A 10,591-nucleotide genomic window follows, 5' to 3' on the forward strand; every position below is an offset into this window, starting at 1 on the left:
GAGGGGAGGACCGGCCGACTGTTTCGACTTCCTGAGTCAGGGGTAGTCAAACTGCGCTCTTCCAGATGTCCATGGACTACATTTACCATGAGCCCCTGCCAGCGTTCGCTGGCAGGGGCTCATGGGAATTGTAGTCTATGGACATCTGGAGGGCCACAGTTTGACTACCCCTGAAAGGTGGACAGTGTGGAATTATACCCTATTGAAGTCCCTCCCTTTCCCAGACCCTCCCTCTGTAGGCTCCGCCCCCAATATCTCCCGGTTTCCCCCAACCCGGAGCTGGCAACCCTTCTTACTGCTCGCATTATAATCGGGTTGCACAGAATATTCTTTCCTCCCCCTCTGGGAGAAGGAGGCAGCTTCTTGGCAGAGGAAGAAGGAGTGGCATTCGCCCAATTTTGTTTGTTCCGGCAGCAAATAAAACAAACTGGGACGGAGCTGGAGAAGACAACGCAGGATCTTTGGAAGTTCTCTTCCAAACGTCCCAGGCCATATGTTGCCTCCGCGCGTTCCTCGTACAGGTCTAGGATCTCCCCGTTAAAAAACGACAACAGGGTACCAGGCCAAGTTTGCAAAACTCCAAGGGATGAGACTGGCTCAGGTTCTTGCCTGCGATATGAAAGTAAGGCTGGGCTTGCCAAATAAGTTTTCGACCACAGCTGCTGCCTCCTGCAATGCAAAACTAAGAGGTTTTACACCTTAATGCTCAAGTATGTTAATTAAGGAAGAACTAGAGGCAGCAGCTGCTACTGGCCTGGCTTAGAGGAGGGAAGGGTGGATTTAGCTGCTTGTTCTGCAAAGTTTTTCCTTCTGCAGGAACTTGGACTCTGCAGAGGGGAGGAGCCGGGAGCTGGGAACCGGGGTGCCGATAGAATGATTCCCTGATGGTGCATATTCTGCAGGGAAAGGGGGAAAGGGTGGCCCAAGGCCTGGAAGAGGCCGGAGCAGGAGCCCAGAGAGCAGTGGAAAGGGCTCTGATACTTCTCCTCCAGACAGAACCAGGAGGCTCTGCACTGTGTATTTCTGTCTCCAGCCAATCGTCTCTATGCTATAGTAGCCTTTTCCAGATATTTCAACTACAGAGAATGAATGCACTTGGTGGTGGTGGTGGGGATGGCAATAGCTTCCGTCCCAACTTTGCATGTTCATTGGAAAGTCTTATGGAGTCTCTATGTCTCTGCATAGCTGAGGACTCCTAGACAAAGGCTACTTCCTCTTGCGGCCCCATGGTCTTTGCTGGAATCCATGCTCCAAATCAGGCCTTGGTCCATCAAGGTCAGTATTGTCTACTCAGACTGGCAGCAGTCGTCCTGGATTTCAGGCAGAGGTCTTTTGCATCCCCTCCCACAGGAGAGGCCAAACTGTGGCTCTCCAGATATCCATGAACTACAATTACTATGAGCCCCTGCCAGCACCAAGCTGGCAGGGGCTCATGGTAATTGTAGTTCATGGATGTTTGGAGAGCCACAGTTTGGCTATCCCTGACCTACGGCTTGGTCCTTTAAGCAGGAGATGCCGGGGCTTGAACCTGGGACCTTCTGCATGCCGACAGATGCTCACTCACTGGACCTCAGGCCCTGCCTGTGGGCTTCACTAATCCCAAGGGCATCTCATCTATTTTGGCTCAGCCATCCCAGCTCACAATTTGCCTCCAACTGAACACAGCCCTGCCTCTCAACACCAACCTATATATGCTGCCTTTTCACCAAGTGGTGAGAAGCTGCAGGGTCTCACTCACTTGGGCTGGTTATCTTTAGAGGAGAGCACTACCCATCTACGGCAATTAGCATTGGGTGGGCTTGATTTAGCAGTTATATACAGCTGGCGCAGGGTGGTAAGGCAGCCGACATGCTGTCTGAAGCTCTGCCCATGAGGCTGGGAGTTCGATCCCAGCAGCCGGCTCAAGGTTGACTCAGCCTTCCGTCCTTCCGAGGTCGGTATAATGAGTACCCAGCTTGCTGGGGGGTAAACGGTCATGACTGGAGAAGGGAATGGCAAACCACCCCGTATTGAGTCTGCCATGAAAACGCTGGAGGGCATCACCCCAAGGGTCAGACATGACTCGGTGCTTGCACAGGGGATACCTTTACCTTTACCTTTACAGGTAGTGACACAGAAGTACTCCTATAAGACAGCAGATCCACTACCCCACACCAGAGCGTCCCTACATGTATATTGTCCGCATAAAAGATCTGGGGCCAGTTTTGGAGACAGCAATAACACAAGCACTTAACCAGCAAGCAACTTCATTGTTCTGACCAGGCACAGACTAGGAACAGAGACTCAGGGAAGGACACAGGGCTAGTCGGCCTTTGTGCCACAGAAACCAAACAAAACGGTCTGTTTTCGCAGTCCTGGTGCGTCATGCTCCTCTAAGCCCAATTCCCTATTAAACTTTATCCTTAGATCTAAATTATATTCTTCTTGCTTGGCTAGTCCAGAGCAAACCAAGCAAGAGAGAAGCGATAGAGGACAGGGTGCCCGAAGTGAGACCCAAAGGCACTGTGGGATGAATGGGAATAGGTTATAAGTTAATGGGAAAGGAGTGAGGGACCAGGATGCAACGGGAAGGAGCCAGCGGGATAAGCAGGCCCGCTACAGAGCACAGAGCACAGGAAAAAAAAGACCGGGATGGTTACGTTTAGAAAGGAAAGCCGAACAGGGGAAGAGACCCTGCCTGTACAGTAGAGGGAAGGTCCAGTGCTGGTTTGGGATGGATGCCATCTTCCCAGAACTGAAAGCTTGGGGAGTTTCTCTGATGCACCTGAGTTTATCTGAGTGCCAACAGCAAAGAACTCTTTGTGGGCTCAGTAATGGGGGTCTCGCCTGGCATCAGTCCACGACTTTGGCAACTTGGGTGGATCTGGGGCTGAAACCTGATTGGCTCAGAGACCCTATTGCACTAAGGCGTTTGGACTGATCAGATAATGCGTCTGTCCCATCAAAAGAGGGGCACTAGAATGTGTGTGGAAATTGCACCTGCAGCAGGTGATAAGGCTGATGCAGGGTTGTGGATGGCACTAGCAGGGGTAGTCAAACTGCGGCCCTCCAGATGTCCATGGACTACAATTCCCAGGAGCCCCTGCCAGCGTTTGCTGGCAGGGGCTCCTGGGAATTGCAGTCCATGGACATCTGGAGGGCCGCAGTTTGACTACCCCTGCACTAGAGAGCCAGTCTGGCAGCCTTTTGACCGTGAAGAAACCCTTTAAATATGTTTCAGGCTTCGAGGAACCCCCGGGAGTGGTGGCCTGCCCCTTCACAGAAGTGGGTGTTGAAATAAGATGTGGAGCCAGCTGGCCGGCCGGCCGGCCGATCAAGCAATCCATCATTTACCTTTTTTTTTTTCATTGTGGAGAAAGAGACTAACCCTGTGGAGCAGGGGTAGTCAAACTGCGGCCCTCCAGATGTCCATGGACTACAATTCCCAGGAGCCCCCTGCCAGCGTTCGCTGGCAGGGGCTCCTGGGAATTGTAGTCCATGGACATCTAGAGGGCCGCAGTTTGACTACCCCTGCTGTAGAGCAACAGGAGCCATTCAAAATTCTGGGAAAGGCCACGTCACCCCAAGGTGTGGAACCCCAGGGTTATCCGGAACCCCGACTGGGAATCTCTGCAGTGTGGCATAGCGGTCAAAGCAGGTTTTCTCAACCAGGGTTGAAACGTGGCTTTTAATTCCCATGTGCAGCCAGCGCTATACTTGCAGTGGTATTCCAGCGCCAGAGAAAAGTGGGGCAAGAATTTCATACGCTTCCTATGATGTCCTGCAAGAGGCAACTCCGAAACGGTTTTAGCCTGCGAGGATCTTATCCGGCCCGTCCGCATTTTGTGCCATTAATTAGAGCTGCGCAATTATTTAATCATGTCCTGTAAAAAGAAATAAAATAATAAGACAAACTCTCGAAATCCGGAATGGAACAGAATGATTAAAAATTCAATTCCTCTCCTGCGCTTAAAGGGCCCCTCTCTCTCTCTCTCAATTAACATTGCAAAGTGCGTTCTCCTGATGGTAAGATACAGACGGCTACACACTGAAATCACATTTCCTTTCTGGATGATAAACTGCACCAGCTACAAACAGGAGCCAGACAGACAAAGAAATGGTTTGACCAACACAAGCAAGAATCATTGAGGAATCAGATGTCAAGTCACGGGTGCAAGGCGATGTAGAAAGAGTAGCGTGCCCATAATTGGCCCACTAAATTCTGAGGCTGCTGCTGTTGTTTGGCTTTTCGGGACAAGACTTTAGCCAGGAGGGTACAAGCCCCCTGGTGCTGCAGCGGGTGGGTAAGACCCTTCAAGTATACGTCCAGTTTCTGGTTTTGTGCTGCCTACTTCTCAGAGCTAATGCACAAATCTATTCCCAATGTAGCAAGTGCACAGTGAAGTTAACAACGGTGTCTTTATTCGCTGGTCTTATGAATATATTCGTTCAAAAGCGTCACAAGCGTCGAGCTCTTCCATGCCTGGGATGGGCTCCTGGGCTCTTGTGCCCCTGTGCCATTCAAGCTTTCCTTCCTGTCAGCTGAGGCCAAACTTTGGATGCCGTTACTGGGCTTGCAGTCCTATGCCCGGCGGAACAGCTGTGTCTTGCAGGCCCTACGGAACTGGTTGAGGTTCCACTGGGCCCTGATCTCATTCAGCAGAGTTTTCCACCAGGCTGGTGCCAGGACTAGAAAAGCTCTGGCTCTGGTTGAGGCCTGTTTGACTTCTTCGAGGGTACCTGCTTCTACTTGGACAGCTCTCCAATTTGTGGTAACAGGGAAAACGTGCCATGGAGAAGCCCCAGTGCTTTGGAGCCCGAACCCGAAAGGGGGCAGCTTTGAGTGGCATCCTGTTGCTTATCTAAGTGAGCAAAAAGGGTGAAGGGGAAAGTTATTTTCGCAGACCAAAAACGCTGATCTGCAGAGATTTCCCCGGAGACAAATTCAGCAAATAGAAAAAGAACAGGAGTCTTCCTTCCATAAAGCCAAAAGGGAATCGTCGGTTCTAATGCAGAAATTGGAGAACTCATTCAGGCAAGAAGGAGATTAGGAGCTCTTCTCTCCACTGGCACGGGGGGGGGGGGGTGTCGGCTGGCTTGTTACGGTCACTTGCCCGGCTCCCTCCCCCCTTCCCCCTTCCCCCTTCCCTTTCCAGTGGAGGAGGAGGAAGAAGAATACATATTTTATGAACCCTTTTGGCAAGGTCTTTAAAGGAGGTTACGATCCACAGTTTGAACCTGAAGCCATTGGTGCTTCTCAGCCTCTGGTGTGTAGCCCCCTTTCTCTGTGAGTGCACGGTGTAGGAATAAGCATGAGACACATATTGGCACTGCCCTTCGGGGGGCAAACTTTCCCACTCCCTGATAAAGCTGGAGATGGCTACCCCCCCCCCCGAGAGTTGAAAGAGAGCTCCTCAGGTGTCTTCACGCCACCACATTCAGGATGTTTAATTTCCAGGTTGAGGAAGAATTCTGGGAAGAAAATCTTCGCCCTCTGCTGTGGCTTTGAGATGGTCCTAAGAAAAGTGTTGAGTTGTTATGAACTTTCTTGCATGGTCTAGCGCAGGGGTAGTCAAACTGCGGCCTTCCAGATGTCCACGGACTACAATTCCCACGAGCCCCTGCCAGCGAATGCTGGCAGGGGCTTGTGGGAATTGTAGTTCGTGGACATCTGGAGGGCCGCAGTTTGACTACCCCTGGTCTAGCGGCTTTACTCCAGTGAGGTGGATGTGGGCCTGTCACTACCTGGACAGAAGCCTTCCTGGGTGAGGAACAGGGCGGCCAGGTAAGTTGCCATTTTCAGGAAACTCCTGGAGATTTGGGGATGGAGCCTGGGAGAACAGGGACCTCAGTGGGGTACAATGTCACTGAGACCACCCTCAAGTGCAGCCCTTTTCTCCAGGTGAACTAATCTCTGTAGCCTGGAGATGAACTCCAATTCCAGGGGATATCCAGATCCTACCTGGAGATTGGCATCCCTATTTGGGAATCCCTTTTCTACTTCCTTGTAGGCTGTGATGGGTAGAAATTAGAAATACATTAAATTAACACAGTTACTGTTTAGATTTTTCCCCTTCTGGACCTATGAATGTCTTGGAGGGCGAAGGAATGACTGCCTCTTGTTTTTGGGTTCCAGAAGGCATCGGAGAATTCTCCAAGCACACGGTCACTGGAATAATTGTAATCAGAGGTGTAGATTACTTAAACCCTTTGCCCTTGATTGCTGGCCACCACCTGCGAATGGACTCTGCCTGGAAAGCACAGGAGGTGAGATTAAAGTTCTGTCTTTGGTGTTAGATCTTTGATGGCTCGTTCACACACGCAAGTTGGTAATGCATTCTCCGACGTGTGAAAGGTGAAATGTCCTTTATGATCTCACTGGGATGTGAAATCCATTTGCCGGAAGACGGAAGAGATTCTTCCCGCTCCGGAGTTCCTCAAATTGGCTTGACTTCCTCTCTTTGTCAATTATGCTCGGGCGTTAATTGGCTCGTATTGAGCATAATCTTAACTCCTGCAGAAGTCGATGGGAGAAGAATCAAGCCGAATGCCCTTGACTATCAGCTGAAACAAAACTCTTTTGCAAATAACATGAAACCACTCAGCTACATAAAGAGATCCGGGGGTACCCTTAATACTCGTCAAACTGTGATTAACTCTGTCATCCTCTCTTATGAGGACCTAAGCATAGCACCGTTCTTCAAAAGCCATCATATTCTAAGTTGGTGTAACCCTTGGAAATAAGGACCAAGCAGAAGAATGATGCTGAAAATAACCTCACGCCTTGTATGCTGAGAGCAGTCAACAGTGTTTTAAATAAATAAATGATTGCTTCTTCATATGGAAGACCGCAGTTCCCTTTAGCACCGTGTCTGGGTCGTCCACCATTGGTTTGGTTTGTCTTTCACTTTGTCCTTCTTCCTTGCTTTCCTTCTCGCTCTCCTGATTTCAGGGTAGTCACTTCCCATGGGGAAATATCTGGAGATTTGGGGTATGGAGCCTGAGACAGGCAGGGCTTGAGGAAGTGGCCATTTTCTCCAGGTGAACTGATCTCTGTTGCATGGAGATAGATAGATGGACTCCGAAGAGATTGGCAGCTGGATACTGGCAACCCTATGTTTCAGGGATGGGCATGCCAACTCCAAGCTGGAAATATTCCTTGAGATTTTGGGGTACAGCCAGGGGAAGTTGGGTTTTTTTGAAGGAGGGGGACTTCATTGGGGTAGAATGCCACAGGATTTGCCCTTCACATCAGTCATTTTTTCCAGAGGAGCTGACCTCTTGCTTGGAGATCAGTTCTATGTTAGGCATGAACCGAATATGGAAGAGTCAGGATATCAGCCTTAATACAAAGTGCCGACTAGTAACGCCATTGTCTTCCCCATAACAAGCTATGGATGTGAAAGCTGGACCCTGAAGAAAGAAGACAGGAGGAGAAGAAGAGATGCTTTCGAATTATGGTGCTGGAGATGAATGCTGTGAATCCCATGGACAGCCAAAGTTACCAACAAGACAGTTTTAGAGAGGAGCAAACCAACTTTGTCATTAGAAGGGAAGATATTACGGCTAAAGCTCACTTACTTTGGACACATCATGCAATCAAACTCACTAGAAAAATCATTAATGCTTGGCATGGTCAGTGGCAAAAGGAAACGTGGTCGCCAAAGGATCCACTGGCTCAACACGATCAAAGCCGATACAGGGATGACCATGAACCAACTAAAAGAAGCAGTCAGAGACAGGGGTGCGTGGCGAAGACTTTCCTATAGAATCGCTGAGGGTTGGACACGACTGAACAGATAACATCATCATCATCATCATCATCATCATCATCATCATCTGGAGGGACTGATTTCTGCAGCCTGGAGATCGGTTGTAATTTCAGAAGATCTCCAGTCCCTCCAGTGGCTGACAACCCTTTTCAGGGAGGCTTTCAATATTGTGGCAAATATCCATGCTGACAACTTCTCCTTAGCCACTGAGTTGTTTGTTTCTCCAGAAGATGAAGACTAAGGATCAGTTGCCAGTGGTTTGTTCCATTAGAGCAGGGGTAGTCAACCTGTGGTCCTCCAGATGTCCATGGACTACAATTCCCAGGAGCCCCTGCCAGCATTTGCTGGCCATGGACGTCTGGAGGACCACAGGTTGACTACCCCTGCATTAGAGGAAACACTTTCTCTTAATGCAAGACGCTCCTCCAAGGATCTTGTGTCTCCCCTAGTGCAAACAGATCCACTGGATTCGACCTCTCTGAAACTCAAAAACTGGTAAATAAGAAAGCCTTTTTTGGGCTTTCTCAATCAAAGTTTTGTGAAACCCTGGGGTTTCTTGACAGCCCTGGAAGGGTTTCCTGGATGGGTGGGATTTAATTAATTTTTCCTATTTTTTAAACATTTGTTAAACATTTACCAGGTGATATGACCATATATAGTTATGTTGATCTCTCCCCCCACAAAAAAACTGGCCAATGAAGGGCCTGGAGTGAGTGGGAAGGGGAGGGGACCTAGGTGGGCATATACACAGCTCTGCTTCCCAACCTTATTCTGCACAATCCCACCACTTCTGGGGTTTCTCAAAGCCTGAAGAACGTTTCCGGAGTTTCTCAATGGTAAAAAAAGTCGAGAAAGGCTGCTCAATTTCGTCCACCTTTGTCCATCATCCACCTTTCCTGGATGAGGTCCTTTCATTCACTTGAACGCACTTCTATTCTGCAAGGTTTCTCTGGCGCTCAGCAGTCAGTGAACGTGGATGGAAACCTAAATCCCCCCCCCCCTGAAAAATTTCACAGCGTTTATGTTCTCTCTTCTGTGCTCCGCAGATATTTTGTTTTACGCCGCAGTATTCTGAAAGGCCACTGGAGGGCCACGTTTACTACCGAAAGGAGGAGAAAACATGGTGGGACCCTGGGTCTGAGTAAATTCATCAGTTCTGTTTAAAAACCTGAGGGTGCGACATGACCTTGGTTATTAGCTGAATATACATAAGGCGAGGAGAACAAAGGCAGCCGCTGATGGGGTGTGATAGCGAAGACCGTCCGTTTCATCTGATAATATTTGTAATCTCAGAGAACAACACACTGGTCTGGGCGATCTTTGGGGCTTTTAGCGCTGGTTTGAACAAAGATGGTCACGTCCACGGTTCTTCCCCTCCCTCCCTCACGCACACAATGAAATTGGGTAAAGCAAAGAAAACATTACAAATATGATGAAAGGGGATCAGCCCAGGGATGCCGATCGTCTGGAATCACAGCTGATCTCCACAGGACACAACTTCTTATTTTAGTTATTTATTTTAAAACATTTATGCCACTTCTGAAGGAAATAGCTTCTTTGGAAGGTTGATTGCACTACCTTGGACCCTGCTGCCCCTGGACCTCAATTTTCCAGGTATTTCCAGACCTGTTGACCGCTCTGTCTGCATGGAAGCCACAATAATTGATCCCAGAGCCCATCACAGAGCTGTTCTCTCAGAGCTCTCTCAGCCCCGTCTACTTCACAAGGTGGGTGTTGAGGGGAGAGGAAGGGAGGGCGATTGTAGGCCGCTTTGGGACTTCTTGGGGAATTGAAAAGTGGGGTATAAAACCCAACTTTCCCCCTCCTGCTCCCTGGAGTATATCCTGAGGGCTGCTGTTGTAGGTCTTAGGATATACTCTAATGCAGGGGTAGTCAAACTGTGGCCCTCCAGATGTCCATGGACTACAATTCCCAGGAGCCCCTGGGAATTGTAGTCCATGGACATCTGGAGGGCCGCAGTTTGACTACCCCTGCTCTAATGAGACAATTCCAGTTCTGGCCTTTGTGGAAGGGACCTGTCAATCACCTTTGGCTAGTTTCTAGAATGTTCCTTCCCTTATAACAGTGTCAGAAGCATCTGTACCTGCTTCTACTTGGACAGTTCTCCAATTTGTGGCAACAGTCACCATGACAGGATCAATGGGTGACCTTGGAATTGTGAAGAGTCCAAATTCGTCAGCTTCTGCTGGGCCCCCAGTGGCTGAGGGATTCTTTCTTGGTGTAAGCTCTCTGGTATAGTGGTCAAGAGCAACATGGTGTAGTGGTTTAGAGCAGCGAGCTCTAGTCTGGAAGATTGGGTTTGATTCCCCACTCTTCCCTCACAGGAGGCCTGCTGGGTGACCTTAGGCCAGTCACGGTCCTCTCAGAACTCTCTCAGCTCCACCTACCTCACAGGGTGCCTGTTGTGAGGAGGAGAAGGGACGGCTGCTTTGAGATTCCTTAAGTGAGAGAAAAGTGGGGTATGGAAACCAAGTCTTCTTCTAAACCACCTTTTTGTGGTTTAGACCCTCTCTTTGCTTTCCTATGGCAAATGACATTTTGCAGTAACGACATTTAGCATGAGTGAGCCTGCACATCTTTGGGTGATGTCAATCTCCACAAGGTTTCTTCACAGGCATTGTAGCGACAAAGCACATGGCCTTGTGGGGGTTTGGGCTGCCTGCTGATGCCTGAGTTCTAGGGACCGGGGTGCTATGGGGTCTAAGCTGGGTTCTTTTTCTCCCTGGTCTGCAGGCTTCATTGCAAGGCCGTGAAACTTAAGGTCCTTAAGGTCAGCTGAAAAATGGAGCTGAATAGTGAATTTCCCCCCCCCTCCCAGT

This window comes from Paroedura picta, chromosome 11 (genome assembly GCF_049243985.1).
Source record: "Paroedura picta isolate Pp20150507F chromosome 11, Ppicta_v3.0, whole genome shotgun sequence".
NCBI lineage: Eukaryota > Metazoa > Chordata > Lepidosauria > Squamata > Gekkonidae > Paroedura > Paroedura picta.